The 17,153-nt window shown below is 43.6% G+C and overlaps 1 protein-coding gene across 1 annotated transcript in view; it reads right to left on the minus strand.

The window, feature by feature from the left end:
- Positions 1-16,884, minus strand: part of si:dkey-49n23.1 (semaphorin-3D) — a 136,888-nt gene extending 120,004 nt beyond the window's left edge. The window contains exon 1 of the mRNA XM_087841128.1: positions 16,723-16,884. The gene's annotated coding sequence lies outside the window, so the exon portion shown is untranslated. The remainder of the gene's footprint in view (positions 1-16,722) is intronic.
- Positions 16,885-17,153: the final 269 nt, after the last annotated feature.

The following is a 17,153-nucleotide window of genomic DNA, read 5'->3' on the forward strand; positions in this document are numbered from 1 at the left end:
GCGCTAAATGGTTATCAGCGTGTTTAATTTGGCAGCACTGAGCCTCTTTTCTAAATACTGATAGGTCACATCATAATAAAGAGTGCAGCTGAGGACACATCCTGAGTCCTTATCACACTTGGAACAAAAGTGCCTTATCTCACTCCTTTCATAATATTTCTCGGCTCGACAGGTGCTTCGTTACCTCGTTATGACGTTAAAGTCAGTGAGCGAACTAAATCAGACTGACTTTTATATTTCCCACCTGTGATCATCTTCACATTCGGGGACCCAAAAAAGTTTTAAGAACATTTAAAACAAACATTTCCTGACAAGTCTGGCTCCGAGGGTCCAGTAATAAACGCCAGTTAACTCACGTCTACACTCAAACACATCGATGTCGGGATTGATAAGGTTATAATATATGGGAAAGTTTACAGTCACATGTGAAACTGCACAGTTTAGCACAGTGTACAAAGAGTTTGACAGATGCAGCTGACTTTGTGTGTCTCAGGCTTTCACCACAAGTTCAAACATCCGCCATCCTGGATAAACCCATTAAAGAGAGATTATACATATTCAGATAATAGGTATGAAAAAAAGCATATCTGCTGTAGTACTTTTGTGTGCCACTAGGAGGACTATAACTCAATTAAATTTTATTTATACAGCGCCAAATCACAACAACAGTCGGCTCAAGGCGCTTTGTATTAAAAGATAGATCCTACAATGGTAAATGGTCTGTATTTGTATAGCGCTTTACTAGTTCCTAAGGACCCCAAAGCGCTTTACACATTCAGTCATCCACACATTCACACACTGGTGATGGCAGCTACATTGTAGCCACAGCCACCCTGGGGCGCACTGACAGAGGCAATAATACAAGGAGAAAAACCCAACAATCATATGACCCCCTATGAGCAGCACTTTGGTGACAGTGGGAAGGAAAAACTCCCTTTTAACAGGAAGAAACCTCCAGCAGAATCAGGCTCAGGGAGGGGCGGGGCCATTTGCTGTGATTGGTTGGAGTGAGAGAAGGAAGACAGGATAAAGACATGCTGTGGAAGAGAGACAGAGATTAATAACAGATATGATTCAATGCAGAGAGGTCTGTTAACACATAGTGAGTGAAGAAGAAACACCCAGTGCATCATGGGAATCCCCCAGCAGCCTACACCTGTTGCAGCATAACTAAGGGAGGATTCAGGGTCACCTGGTCCAGCCCTAACTATATGCTTTAGCAAAAAGGAAAGTTTGAAGCCTAATCTTAAAAGTAGAGATAGTGTCTGTCTCCCGAATCCAAACTGGAAGCTGGTTCCACAGAAGAGGGGCCTGAAAACTGAAGGCTCTGCCTCCCATTCTACTTTTAAATACTCTAGGAACAACAAGTAGGCCTGCAGAGCGAGAGCGAAGTGCTCTAATAGGGTGATATGGTACTACAAGGTCATTAAGATAAGATGGGGCCTGATTATTTAAGACCTTGTATGTGAGGAGCAGGATTTTGAATTCTGGATTTAACAGGAAGCCAAAACAGGAGAAATCTGCTCTCTTTCTAGTCCCTGTCAGGACTCTTGCTGCAGCATTTTGGATCAGCTGAAGGCTTTTCAGGGAGTTTTTAGGACTTCCTGATAATAATGAATTACAGTCGTCCAGCCTGGAAGTAATAATAGTAATGTGGAGGAATTAAAATATGTTTGAATATTTTGTTTTGTGATGCCACTAAACTTTTACCCAAGTGTGCTGGCTTACTTCTATTAGTAGGCACCACTTGCATACTACGCACTTATCTGCAGATTTCCTAAAATTAAGCATCAAATCGAACCTGGTGACTTGTTTCTAGACCTGTGCACATGATATGAAAATGTCACGTCGTTATATCACAGCTGCAGAAACACTATTCCCCCGTACACACAACAACGAGACAAGCCCAGGTATGTCTGAGAGCGAGAGCTGTGTGTCATCCTGTGATTGACTCCCTGAAATGGGAGCGACCTCATCAACCTCCAACAAAGCACAGAACTGTGCTGCTGCTGTTTGAGGGGGAAAAGGCGAGTAAAATCAAGGAAAGGAGGACGAGACACTCGCTGGGGACACAAACACTAGCGCAACTAGCAGTAAGCTACGACTAGCTGCACTCAATCTGACAAGAAGAGCAAACGGTGGATGGAAAGTACAGTTACATGGTGGAAAAGCAGCTGCTTCAGTTTAGCTAGAGCAGTTAGCAGTAGAGCAGATGACTCTACCTTTGCCACAGACTTTATTTTGGTATTTTTTCATTAACTGTGCTCACAGTATCCACGGTAACCTGAACATCCAAACATTACCACGGATACTGTGAGCATCTTTCCGTGCTAACTGTAAGCAGCAGGAGCCTGTTGGTCTCGTCTATAAATACCAGCCGGCTCTTGCTTTTCCTTTTTCGGGGTTATTAATTGCGTGGGACCGGGCTGCAGCTCTTTCTCATGGTGAACATGACTTCTCAAAGCTAATCTTCCACTGCTGTCATGCAGGGGCCTCCACTAGAACCAGGTCAGTGACCCACACCGGGTCCTGACCTTTGGTCTGAGGCAGCACATCCTCAGCCGTGACCCGGCTGTCGTGGCTCCTCTTGAGGCAGCTGATATATAAACGCGGTGCTGCTCAGCTGACATCCTCTGAGGCTGAGACGCTGATGTAAGCCTGACTGGGTGGTCCTCCGTCCGTCTGTCACTCAGTCTCTGTGTACACTTTCAATATCCTTTTCTAACACAACTCCCTATGAGCAAAAAATGCTATGAAAATAGAGCTTTACTTGCGTCCTATAAGAATATCTGCCCTACTTTCTGCTCCCAAAAGCCACATTTTGCCATCTAATACAATGTTGGCTTGGACCAATGTTAAATATGATAATATGATACCAAAATGAAAACTCAGCTCTGTGGTTGAGCTTTGCTGCTGCAGGAAATCCTCCAAGAACAATCCTGGACTTAATTAAATGTTTTTCCTACAGGCACTAAAAGGCAAAGCTGGAGTTATCAGTCAAACAGACTTTCAATACCTTCTGATGTTCTCACCTCTTCTGATGATGAGGTAAAACTGGAGAAAAGCCTCGTTGCTGCAGCTTTTAGACAACGTTCCTCAAACTGAAATAAACTTAGGAGTCCTCATGAGTAAATACTCATACAGACGTCAGTTATGCACAAAAATCTATTTCGAATAGATTCTGGAGAGAAACAGGAACAATGAACACACACACGATCCCTCTCAGACGGGCAGATGTGGCCACGCTGCCGTTTCTCTCCTTCGCTGTCAGAGGAACAGTTCGACATGGAAAAGACGTGTGTTTTTTTTCAGGCAGAGAATGAGATCAGGAATGATGGATGGGCATCGGCTCCAAGTTTTCCGAGTCTCTGGAGTCAGATTCCTTTTATCAAAGCCTGCTGGGTTTTCTGAGGGCTGCACATTGCAAAACAATGCGGAGCGTTTTTCCTACCCTGGAGTAGGACTCAATAAAAAGACGCACAGAAGCATCTGCTTCTCCTTCAGGGCTGTAACTCTGTGTGTGTTGGTTTAGTGTTCAGTTTGCAGGTTGGGGATTCAGATATTTCATGTTTTAATAACAAAGTGGTTTTACACATTTACTGACACCTTTTATGCTCACAGCAGAGATCATCGCGCTTCAGCAAAGTTTAATAACACTAAGAGTTGCAAAGTGAATGAACAGCAGAGCTTTTCTGGGGAAGGCCTGCTCGGTCTCAGAGGCTGTGAGCTGAAGCTTCAGATATCTGCTGTATGTAGTTATTCCTGTTAAACAACCAGCAGCAGGTGAGAACAAAGCTGTGCGTAGAGAAGAAGAATAAACCCGAGCTGCTGCGCTCTGTCACCTCAGTGAACACTTTCCTCATCACTTTATGGCCTCAGGTGCTAATTTGGGTCTGTTGAATAGAGCAGGATGGACATTTTGGAAGTTATGGTCCAGATGGATGAGTCTGCCTTACTGTGTGACAGACAGGTAACATCTGCCTTCATAACAGCAAGATGGCAAGAGTGCAAAAAAAAAAAAAAAATTGGGGGTCTAATGTTTGGGTTGGGGTGTAGGAATGGAGGGTGACGATAGGAACTTGTGTTTATTTTCTGCTTTTCATTTGTTCAGCGCTTCGAGTTCCATCTTTGCTTTATAAAGTGCTTCATAAATAAAGTTTGGATTGATTCACAAACCAAGTGATGATGTAACAGATAGGGGTGCAACAATACACAAAATTCACGGTTCGGTTCGATACTTTGGTGTCACGGTTCGATATTTTTTCAATACAAAAAAATGTTCATGCTTTTTTAATTTGTTATTTATTAAACTTATAAATATATATTTTAACTCAAAAGTACAGTTTTTAAATTTAATGTTGCTGAAACAACAAAGTAATAAAAAAATAAATCTATCTGATGGAGAAATCACTCATCTTTGGAAAAGAGAGTTTATTACAGAGAAATGGCTCTTTCCAAAATAAAAGCTATACTATACGCTTCTTCTGGGCTATATTCTCAGCAGCATATTAAACATATCAGGTCCCCATAAGGAGAATCATGTGCTAACGGCTGTCTAAATGACTCGGGTAAAGTTTGTAGCGTGCGTGCTTGTTGTTTTTGTCTGCTTCCACTTGTCTTTGCACGAGGATGATGTCGGAGTAAATGTGCAGTCATATTCGTTGTGTTCCCACTAGTGCTGTCAGCGTTAATCTGAAATGACGTTAGCGCCACAACACGGCAAATCTCCGTTAACGAGCTACCGCGGATCGCCCCGTGCGTGGGGCTGGACGGCCAACACGTTAACAAGCTAACTGGGCTAACACACTAGTTCCCACCCATGTAATTGAGCATTGCGTGGCACATCCAACATACTGTTTTACTTTTGTCCATGACGCGCTTACCTTCAGGGTCATACGTCACATGAAGACCAAAATAGTCCCAAAGGCCAGATCTGAATGAGGGTGGGGGAGGTTCAGTTTGCCATGTTGCAACAAGAGCTTAGCTTCTGTCTTGCTAGCTTGCGCTGCGCTCGGTGAATCTGCGTTCGACAGTGCAGCCTAGGCGGAGTAGTCGAACGCAAATCCACTGAGCGCTCAACACAGACAGCATCGTCAGAAGAAAAGTTGATAAAATAAATTAAAAATTTTGTATTGTTCGATACATATGCGTACCGAACAGAAAGCACTGTATCGAACGGTTCAATATTGATACGAGTATCGTTGCACCCCTAGTAACAGAGGCTGTATCCATCTTTTATGAACAGTCAATGATTTATACAGCTCTACTTCTAATTTCCCGTAAGCGACTCAGTAAAGAACCTGATGGTGTCCATCACTGTGTTTATCCATTTAGAGCCATTTAGGATTGTCCAAAGGTAAATGGCCTGTATTTGTATAGCGCGTAACTTAATCCCTAAGGACCCAAAAGCGATTTACACGTTCAGTCATCCACACACTGGTGATGGCAGCTACATTGTAGCCACAGCCGCCCTGGGGTGCACTGACAGAGGCGAGGCTGCCGGACACTGGCGCCACTGGGCCCTCTGACCACCACCAGTAGGCAACGGGTGAAGTGTCTTGCCCAAGGACACAACGACCGAGACTGTCCAAGCCGGGGCTCAAACCGGCAACCTTCCGATTACAAGATGAACTGCCAACTCTTGAGCCACGATCGCCCTGAGGTAAGGTAACTGTGATCTTCACATGACATTAATTCACAGTTGTTGTTTTTTTTTGTTTAATCCCTACAAAAACTGAGCAGCTCCAAGTTTTATGAGGTGTGTAGTGAAAGAAAGCCTGCATCTCATTTTCACAGCCTAATGTGAGGATTTGCATCAGCCTCTCTTGTCCTTTATGTCATTTGTGCCAAATTAGTTTAAAAATGAAACTTAGTTTAATCACAAAATAATCGAGTGGATGAAGAAGCAGTGAGTGAATGGAAGCTAAAATCCGAGGCAGGGACGATATTTTACAGATTAAATAGAAATCTTCTGTCTTCTCCCTTTTGTCTCCTTCACACACACTCAGGAAACAACAGAGGAGGAAGGAAAAACAACAAAATGCACACAGAGCATCCTAACGACCGGCAGCCACAATAGAGCCATTCTCCGCCTGTGAATGCACCTCGCCTGCAGGATGGACACACACACAGCAAAACACACTCACTCCCAGAGCAGCGATTGTCCAAAGCCTGCAGCTCATTCACGAGATGTTCAGAGTCCCACGTTGACAGCACAGACCACCACAAAAGAAAGAAACACACACACACGAACAAAAGGCAAAAAGAGTCGTTTCCTGAACAATCACACAATAATACTGAGATACCTGGGGAGGACTGGAGCGATGTATATGGGAAAGTGATGTTGGAAAGATGTGATCTGACTTTTGTCACTTTTAAAATGTTTAATTTATTCACAGACGTTTGATTTGATGGGCGGATGCTGGGATTAGAATAAAAGTGGACAGTTTAACCATTTCTAGAAACACACTTCAGTTTTTTGTCATCTTACAAACCACACGAGACAAGTTAGCATCTTTAGTTCTATTACACCGAAGAGACAGAGGATCTCATCTGGCTAAACTTCAGTTAGTGGTGACCAGTGTTGGTCAAGTTATTTGAAAAAAGTAATCAGTAACTAATTACTGATTACTTTTTTCAAGTAACTTGACCAGTGTTGGTCAAGTTACTTGAAAAAAGTAATCAGTAACTAATTACTGATTACTTCCCCAAAACGTAATCCTGTTACTTTACTGATTACTTATTTTCAAAAGTAATTAATTACTTAGTTACTTAGTTACTTAGTTACTTTTTAAAAACACGATTTACAACCTGAATAGGTGATAAAGTGATAGATCTTTCAGCCCAATTCTACTTTTTCTGCATAATCATCATACAAAATGTAATCAAATGGAAAAGTCTCTTTTTAAAACTTGTTTTATTAGTTTTAATCTTTTAACTTTATGTATCAAGCAAAAATTTTATTATCTGCAACATTTACTGACTGGAAGAAATTAGTTTAATATTTAAACCTATTTTCTGCACATTCCAGCATAAAATAAAATATTTTGTGTGTTTACACTCAGTCTTTCAAATAGATGCAAGTAAAACACAGCAGAAAATAAATAAAGTCACAGACTAGCGGTCCTGTTGCTCTATTTTCACCTGTAAAGCAGGAGTGGGGTAGGCGGAGGTTTACCCTGGTGCAGGTGTGCCGCGGTCAGTGGAAGAATCCGCGAGTTTCTCTGTGAGTTTCCCATTACGTCGTAGCTACTCGCTGCTTGTTTGGAAGTTTAGGGGTTTTTTCGCTGTAAAAAGAAGTTTTCTTCCCACGCACAACGGACACTAATGTTTTTGTCACTTTTTATGGAATCAAACTCAAAGTAAGGTCAGTACTTCCACGCTTTAAACGCTGCACGCTCATACTCTCTCTGCACTCGATATATGATCCATTGTTGATCTGCACACAGCTGTTGTCACGAACGTCGCACTCGCTTACGTCACTGTCATGAGACATTCTCGCAAAAAAATCACGGTTTTAGTAACGCAGTAACGCAGCGTTCCTACGGGAAAGTAACGGTAATCTAATTACCGTTTTTGCAATAGTAATCCCTTACTTTACTCGTTACTTGAAAAAAGTAATCGGATTACAGTAACGCGTTACTGCCCATCTCTGGTGGTGACAACTAAAACCCAACTAAAATATTTGAATATATACATCAGACGGCATAACTTGCACCATGTGCACCTCCAGAGAAAAGCAACTGCAGCCATACTGACGGAGCCTGAAACAACTGTGATCAGTTTCATCCTACGCGTGATTCCACGCCACGTCTTCTTCTGCTGCCACTTTTCCAATGAACAGGAAGGAAGCGGATCAAGTCAAAGGGAGAAAATCAGGTGTTACAGAACAACAACCTCCTTGCATTCAACATAGAAACATAATTAAGCTTAAGCTGCCAGAGGCTTCATTTCTCAAACAGAAGAGTCGCCCCCTGCTGGTCACAGTTCGCCATGAGCTTTACTTTTCCCGGAACGTAAATCGAACTTTGACACTTATGAGTTTTTTTAATTCTTGGATCCATATGATGTCATAGAGATCAGACAGTCCAAGCACAGAAGCCCCACCCACCCCTGCTTTAACTTTCTGTTTATAACAGCGAATAAGAAGAAAGGTGACTTAAAGGGGGAGGAGCTAATGCTGCTCATGCCCGCACCAGTGCAGAATAAAGATGAATAAGAGCAACTGTGAATCATGCAAAGTTGCTCTAGAAGAGTCCAAGAATAAATACACGGAGCTGAAATGAGAAATTGAAATTCCCTTCAAGGCAGCCAGACTCCCCGGAGCTCAGTAAACAGCCAAAATTACATAAAAGGCTGAGCTGTGGTTTCTGGGTCAGCGTACTGTAAATCCGCCTGCACAGTGGTGGGTATAAGAACCAGCTCTGTATGTTCTGCAGGGCTGAGAACTTTCCCAGCACCGAGTCAGTGAGTCCATTAACCACAGCAGCCCGGCCCTGACCTGAGGGACTGACTGGGAGTTCTGGGTCGAACATAAAGTTTTACACGAACTAATGAATGGACTCTGTCGCTGTGTGGTTTGTGTCCTCTGTGGTGGGGAAGGTGGGGGATTTCTCAGCTTCACAAAAAAAGAAAAAGAGGTGTTTGCGTCCAGAGAGCTGCAGGAAACAGAAGAACAAGGGGTTTGTTTAATGATACAAAACCCTTCACGGATGAAGACGAGGATATTTTTCTGGGCTCTTCATCAACGTCTGCATATTTGTGCGTGCGTGTGTGTGTGTTGACATTTTAATCGCGGCCCTGAATGTTTTATTTTGTGATGCTAACCCTGGATCAGCCTAAACTGGCATCAGCGGGATGATGAAACTCTGAGCAACTCTAAAAAAAACTTCACCTGCCATCATTCATTCAACAATCACACGGCAGTGGGCGAAGTCTCCGCCCATTCAGGCCCCGGCTGTGATGGTGCAGGTTTAGTTTAAGCTTCCAAAATGAGGAAAGGAGGGAACAGTCACTGAGACGCTGCTAAAGCAAAACACTGTAAATTTCCCCAGTGGAGCTAAAGTGGGCAAAAAGGTACATTACCAGTTTATTTCAGCCGGACAGATTTTTGCTCTCAGCTATGCAAAAACGTGCAGTTTAGAAAACAATCAGTGGAAGCATTTAAAAAGTCTGAATGAAAGGTTGTACAGAAATAAAAACGTTCAGATAATGCGCTTTAAGCGAGCAGCAGAGAAATGCACGAGCGCATGGACGCTCTTTTTCCTTCTTCTGTGCGTCTAACCTTTTGTGTTAAAGAGACAATAGCAGAGAAGAAAAGGGAGCGAGTGGAGGGGTGACACAGCGGAGAGTGGGATCAAACCAGGACCCCTGCGGTGAAAACTCAGAGCCACGCTATACCAAGCAAGCTATAGAAAACAGCCTTTGTGACCTGTGTGTTTAATATGCAACCAAACTCACTCCAGCTCTCAGCAATTTCCAAAACCACAGACCCAAAGCTGCCCCAAAGTGGACCGATTATCAACTGCGTCCGACCAAAATGGGTTTAAATGAGGGGAAAGTAGCGGCGCTGCCTCACCGCAGGAAAGCAGCAGGAGATGCCTCCTGGACAAAAGGTATTTCAGGCACGTCCCGCTGAAAGCAGACCCCGGTGCGGATCCATAACATGCTGGATAGATTAATTATGCCATGTGGCTGGGAATGCCCCACGACAAGAGGAGCTAGGGGGAATTTCTGGAGTAACTGCTCCCCTGACAAGTGGCTGGGAATGAACAGGTTGTTGACATTTAAGCTCGTTTTCAGGCCTTTTCCCCACAAGCTGAGGTCCAGCATACAGCAGAGCTGAATCCTAACAATCAAAATCAAGCCCAGTCCTGTTCCCCACCAGGCTGAGGCAGGGTTCGTTTATTTACCTCCTTCGGAAAACTCGTTTCTTCTTTTTAAACTTAATAAATGCACAATTTTTACAAGTCTGAGTAATTTTCTGAAATAATAATCAGCTCAATATTAACCAAAAATCTTATTGCCTTCAAGCCACAAATGTGCTGCCCTGTGTGGCGTGTTCAGTTTCTCTGGTTGTTAGCATCGTCAGTGCTGCTAACGAGAGCTAACGGCTCCAAGAGAAGCACAAAGTCTAAATGAGGATGATCAGTGAGCCAGAGATCAAAGTTAGTGTGGCGGTGGGAGCTTTGTGTTGCACATTTTATTTTATTTTCACTCACTGGTGCTGAACAGCACGGGGCTGGTTTGGTTTAGGACAGGGGTGGGCAACTCCAGGCCTCGAGGGCCGGTGTCCCTGCAGGTTTTAGACGTGTCCTTGAACCAACACAGCTGATTTAAACGGCTAAATTAGCTCCTGCAGTTCTCCAGAGGCCTGGTAACGAACTAATCATGTGATTCAGGTGTGTTGACCCAAGGTGAGATCTAAAACCTGCAGGACACCGGCCCTCGAGGCCTGGAGTTGCCCACGCCTGGTTTAGGATGTGTGGGAGGTGAAAGACTGGAAAACTGGTCAGAGGTGAGACAGCACAGGCAAAACTAACCAGGGCGGGGCGGAAAAATCTAAAAGAAAGAAAAGTGATAAAGGAAAGTCAAACACAGAAAACCTTTTAAGCAGAACTACAACAGAAAGAAAGAATCCAGCCGGCGCTGCAGAGACAGACGTCAGAAACACCTCGTTAGGACGGCCTGCGACACATCAGGAGCTGCTGGGATCGGCACAAACAAATGAAAACCTGATCAGGGAACTTTATGGGATCATTCCGACTCTTGCTTTGGGAATAATCAAGCTTGGATTTCTTTAATATCAATAAAAGAGAAAAATTCATGTCACTTATTTCATGCATTAGCAGAGCAGAGCAGCTGCAGGGTGTAACACTTCATGTCGCTTTATCATCCGTCTGATTAAGAAATAATATTCCTGCATGACGCGTGGACGTTACACAAGGAGCTGCTCTGTCTGCTTTATGATTAATCGCTGCCCCAGTTCTCGTCTACATATTATGGGATATACACACACATCTATATGGGATATTGTATTTGTTTTAAATGTTATATACCTATGTGGTATGTCACTTTTGTTGCCATGACGCCAGGTCTCTCTTGGAAATGAGATTTTTAATCTCAATGAGATTTTTTACCTGGATAAATAAAGGACATATTATATCAGCGACAGGTTCTCGAGTTCCTGGAGCCAAAGATAAAATCTTTAATTTGCTTCTTTTGACACATCGAAGTCAAAACTGCAGAAATATTGAGTTTGCTTAAAGCTGAAGTCAGTCTCAGGTAAATACGATTCATTAAATCACTTTAAATAATAATAAATCATTATAATAATTACATGTGTGCGCTCACGCTTTGATTGGCCCAGACAGACTTTCTAATTTGCAAACACAACTGTACGATAACAAAATACAAATCTACACAAAGCTTTAATTTGACCTTCGACCTGCTCCGTGCATAAACATCTCATCACCTCCCCCCTCGGGATGAAGACTAACGTGGGCCGTTACAGTGAGTTAGGACCCGAGGGCCGGCGAGTCCAGTTCTTTGAGGCCGGGCCGCGGACGAAAGGAGACTTTCCATCACTTTTAATGGAGGAGCTGACGTCGCGCGTCGAGTCTAGATGAGCGACGTTGGCTTTTCGCTAAACTTTTTCCATCCTCAGAGGACACGTTGACGTTATCGCAGGGAAAATAAGACAGAAGCATCAGGAGTGCTGAGAAATGTGGATGGAAACTCCCTCTTAGTCCCTCAGGTTCTCGGACAATTTAGGAGAAGATAAACTTTATTTAGCCGCCAAATTCCTCCGATACAGCAGCCAAAACATTAAACATAATGTAGCTACAAGTACAGCAAATACACATGTGGATTGTCCCACATCTGAGAAACGTCCCACCTGCCTCCCTCGGGAGCAGACCATTTATTTTGCATACAATAAATTTACTATTTTGTTGAACGAAGCCATGTGAAACATTACTGTGTATATTTTTGCCTTTCAGGCCCTCAAAGTTGAGCGTTGGCGCTCTTTAACTCTTTAACTCAGTATGGACCTTCCAGATCCCTCAGGTCATCTGGATCCGGTCTTTTATCAGTTCCCAGAGTCAGAACCAGACACGGAGAAGCTGCATTCAGCTTTTATGCTCCTTATATCTGGAACAAACTCCCAGAAAGCCTCAGATCAGCTGAAACACTCAGTTTATTTAAATCCAGGTTGAAGACTCACCTGTTCTCAGCTGCATTTGAATAAAACACCAAATCCGCACTTAAGCTTAAATTTCAAAACTTACATTTAACTACTGATTTTATCTGTTTTGATTTTATCTACTGTTCTGATTGTTTGTTTTAATCGATTTTAAATCCTGCTTTTTATTTGTTTTTGTTTCTAATGTCTCTGTAAAGCACTTTGAATCACCTTGTTGTTGAATTGTGCTATACAAATAAACTTGCCTTTAACTCGAGTTATTTTGCTCCAGTGTTTTTGAGTCCTTTGAACTTTAGACGTTCAGGAGATCCACATGAAACTTTCAGGGATGAAAAACACATAATAATAATAATAATAATAATAATAATCAAACACATTTTAATTTAGCTTTTACTTAACGTTTATTTATTTTATGCTTATTTATTCTATCCTGTTATTCTATTTATATTATTAATTTAGGTTTTACCTAATATTTATTGATTTTATTCTTATTCATTTTTTATCTTCTTACTCCATTTATATTTATATTTATATTTATATTGTTTCCCCTCTTATTTATTTTATATTTTTATTCTGTATATATCCTATTGTGTCATATCTCCAGTGTTTCCTCGGAGGGGCTCTCTGCACTGGGGCTGTGATCGACCGTGGCTGCTGGGGCTCTGGGGGTCCTCTCAGCCTGGCTGGGGGGCTTGGGGGGGGGGGGGGGGTGTATGTATGTATCCATGATCGTTTATGTTAATGAGAGTGTGGGGAGGGAGTTGGAGGGTGGGCTGGGCTGCTTTTAACCATGTAAAGCACTTTGTGCTACATCTTTGTATGAAACGTGCTTTATAAATAAAGATTGATTGAAGCTCTGTTAGAAAGTGAAACCACATCGATGGATCAGAGTTGAGCTTTGGCGCTCTTTAACTCTTTAACTCTTTAACTCGAGTTATTTTGTTCCAGCGTTTATGAGTCCTTTGAACTTTAGAAGTTCAGGAGATCCACATGAAACTTTCAGCACCAAAAGTAAAGAACACTTTGCAGGTAATGAGGAGACGCAGGAGGATGTAATGCAGGGAGGAGGACATCTGGTGCAGCTTTGATGAGTTTGTTCCCACCGCAGGCTCAGGAGCTGTGACGCTGATACCAAACTGCAGCGAGGCAGCCTCAGCGCAACAGTACACACACCAGCATGTACAAGAGAAGCACACACACACACACACACACCTGATGGATCAGAAACTGATTTTCAGCATCTCCACTGATCAAGAATAAAACACAGATCGAGTTCTTCCTCGGGGAGTCTGAAGCAGCCGTCCTGCCGCCCAGCAGCCGACGCACTCCCGGGTCATACGAAGGCGTTCGGTATCAAAGCCACAAAGAGCAGAATGGAAAACAGACCTGAAGTTCAGACGGGATCAGCTGGATCGAATCAGAGCGATACATCCATGGAGAACGAGAAGCACATTCCAGGAATCCATCTGGGACGCTGTGAAGCTCATCAAACACAGAAAGGATCGGAACGCCTGCTTCAACCACGGAAAACACCGCGCAGCGCGGATGCTTTGACAGATTACACCTTCAGTCCAACAGCAAGAGGCAGGATGCTGCATCCTGTCACGCCAGGAAACCAAGAAGATCTGCTCACGTGATTCCCAGACGTGGAAAAGTTAGAGAAACAGAAAGAAGCATCCATGCAGGATGAAACACTTCATGTGGTTTTCTCGTTTCTAAACAGGTTTCTGGAGGTCAACCTGTGGAAGGATTATTAATGGTCGTCTTTGTCTCCGTGCGTATTGGCAGCTACCTGAGGTCAGAGTTCGGCCTTGCCTTTTCTGACTTTGTTCATTTTAATTATATTTAAAGTTCAACAAACTGTAAAAGAGATAAATTCAGGATATTTGAAGGACAGGACAGTCTGGTATAAGTGCTGCTTCAGTTCTGGGTGATGCTGACTCCGCCCCCAACAGCCTGACATGTGTAACTTTCACTAACCAGCTGCAGGTTCCACTAATACTGTGATTTTCTCCTCTGCTCTCCACGCTGTGCTGTAATGTGCACGGATCACATCTTTGTAATTGACGAAAACAAAAAACTCCAATCACGAGTGAAAGTCAGGCTCTTCCTGCGTGCTGCAGCCCAGCTTTGAACTTCACTGCTCTTTGGCCGGCAGCCATCAGATAAGAGTTTTTATCAGGAGCCGTTGTTGATTCAACTCATGGAGCTCGACTCGGCTTTTAAGAACACGAGCAACAAGCCCGCTGTGCTCGCCGATCTCCATCTCTGGGCCAAAACCTGCTGTCAGTTTTCCTCCACGCCTCACGCTGACATGAGCTTTTCCTCGTTTTCTCTCAGCAGCCAGCTTGATGCAAACAGAGTGAAACCCTCTCCTGACCGAGAGGGAGTCAAGTAGCTTCAATGGGCTCCACTCAGGAGCTTCACAGATACAGCGAACCTGCAGATTCCTCAAGTTTCCTTTAAATTAAACCAATTAATTTAGCAGAAACAAGTTATTTGTGCTCATTTTTAGGCCACTTAGATCTTCACAGTTTAATCCCCCGACTAATCTCAATGTCAGCCTCTTTTAAAAATATAAAGGAGTGAAGGAATCGCATTAAAACACTGGAAACTAGAAGGACGCCAACGCCAGCGCACGTCTTCCTTCAGCCATCCGTCTCCACCAGCTTTTTGTGTTGTTCTGGTCACCTCAGACTCGGCCCACAAAAGAAACCCAAACTTGTTTTGATTTTTGGGGGAAAGTTATTAAACTTTTTCTAGAAAAAAGTCCAAATAGTTTTTTTGTCCCCTGATTGACAAAACTTTGGACAAAGGTCAGCGCTTGCGTCCCGTCATCACTGAGGACTTTGGGGGTTTGAGGTCTCTGCAGGTGACTTACCTGTTGCAGAGCAAACACTTGTGATGTTCAGCTTCTTAATGAAGTTTATTAACAGATGATTATGCAGCTGTCATCGGTATCAGTCTGCACGTTTGCTTACGGTCCAATGATCGTCGGGTCTGTTCGGATTTATTGTGGTTGAGAATTATTCACCAGTTTGATTTGGTTTCAGGACCGACTCCGTTGTATAAATAAGAAACGAACAGATGACTCAGCTGATGACGTCTTATTGTGGAAGCCAGACAAAACCACAGACGACCAAACGAAGCAGAAAACACTCAAATCAACACATCAGAGAATTTTTGCATTTTAATGCACAAAAACACTAAATAGTGAATAAATCATTTTCTCTAATCACATCGTTTCAGGACAGAATATAAAAACAGAAAACTGAAATGTCGCGTTTTCAGTCTGTGACTGACGCGCTGCAGGTCACGCGTCCGAGCGAGCTCCCACGCAGAGCACGCAGGTGTCTGATATCTGCTCAGCAGCAGCGCTGCAGTTTGAGAGGCGACACAATGACACAAAGCAGCCAGGAAACAACAAACACACACAGAGGACAGGAAGCAGCAGCCCCACAGTCACACTGTACAGCAGAGGAGGGGGCGAAGTCCATAACAGGAAAGGCCGGGACAATGGGGGGAGGTTTACCCACAGCAGAGACACGGAGCCTCTGTACCGTCAGATCCGTCTGTGGATCTGTCTCACACTCGGCTGCAGGTGCCTCAAACAGGCTCACAGCCTTTAGTTTGGCCCTGAAAGCTTCTAACTCAGAGCTGTCACACTCAAGTTAATTCATGGACATTAAATGATGTTTTTAAGTGTAAAGAGAAGCTCATGAATCATCCAGCAGGTGGAGAACAGCCTGCTGAGCAGAAATAAGACGTTTCAACAACATGTCTCAGTTTTTCCACTTTCAGTCGTTTTAAAAAGAGGAAAAAAATCAAGTGTGTAGTAACTCTGCCTCGCGCTTAAAATTCTCTCTTTCTTAGTAAAAATAAAGTGAAGAGTCCAGAAATGATGTTTTTACACTTTGCAAAGTCATCCAGCAGACACATCGACCTGTATGATGGATGATGGATTGGGCTGTAACTCAAACTCTGCAAGTGGCCAAAGCTCCAACAAAGACACAAACAAGGTCTCCTCGCTGACCAGGAAAATTCCCTGGATCCTCCTCAGCTGCCACCAAAATGCCAACAAAACCCTATAAACTCCCCCAGTGACAAAAATACTCTTCCTCTGTGGGCACTAAGGCCACCTCACCAGCACAACTCCTCCACAGTGCCCAGTCTGAAACCTCCCATCAAGGTTTCTGGACCTCCTCACACATCACCAGAAGATATTTATATGCGCAGAGCTGTGCCTTCTATCGTTAGTCCTGCCGGACTGAATGAGATTAAATTAAAACTTTTCATCAGCTTAAAATCTGCTGGAAACTTCCCACAACCCTCCTGAGCGGAGACACGGGAGGATGAGTCTCCTCTTAACATGCACGTGTCCTCTGTGGACCAAACACGTCACCGATACATCAGGAATAAATCATAAGAACAGTAAAAATTAAAAACACACTTAAAAAAATCTTTCCTCCTGAGAGAGCAGCAGCGCATCCACACGCAGAATGAAACTTTTACAAACTCACCGAGCAGAAGTCTCTCTGTGTGCGTGGATTTGTCTCTGTGCGTGGATCTGTCTGTGTCTCACTTTATTCCGCTTCCGCAGAGCCGCCGCAGATCCCGGTGGTGATGCAGCGGGTACCGGACGGGTCACCTGAAGGCTTCACACGTTATAAACACACTGAGCGCGTGCGGGCTGGAGGCTGAGCCACCCTCAATCCACCCGCCCTGAACGTGTTGCCTTCACGTGCAACTCGGAAGGTCCGACGTCCACATTTCACAGTGATTGGAGTCTGTGGTTTTTATCTGCCATCCACACTGACGGGCAGCGCCTGAAGGGGTTTAATTACTGATGCACTGAAAACAACACAACGACACAAGCCAGTAAAAACACAGAGATAAATTCTCAAAACAACCAAAAACACTTTAATATTCTAAAATAAATACCACGCAGTAT

Source organism: Neolamprologus brichardi, chromosome 5 (assembly GCF_056152115.1).
Source record: "Neolamprologus brichardi isolate AB-2024 chromosome 5, ASM5615211v1, whole genome shotgun sequence".
Lineage (NCBI taxonomy): Eukaryota > Metazoa > Chordata > Actinopteri > Cichliformes > Cichlidae > Neolamprologus > Neolamprologus brichardi.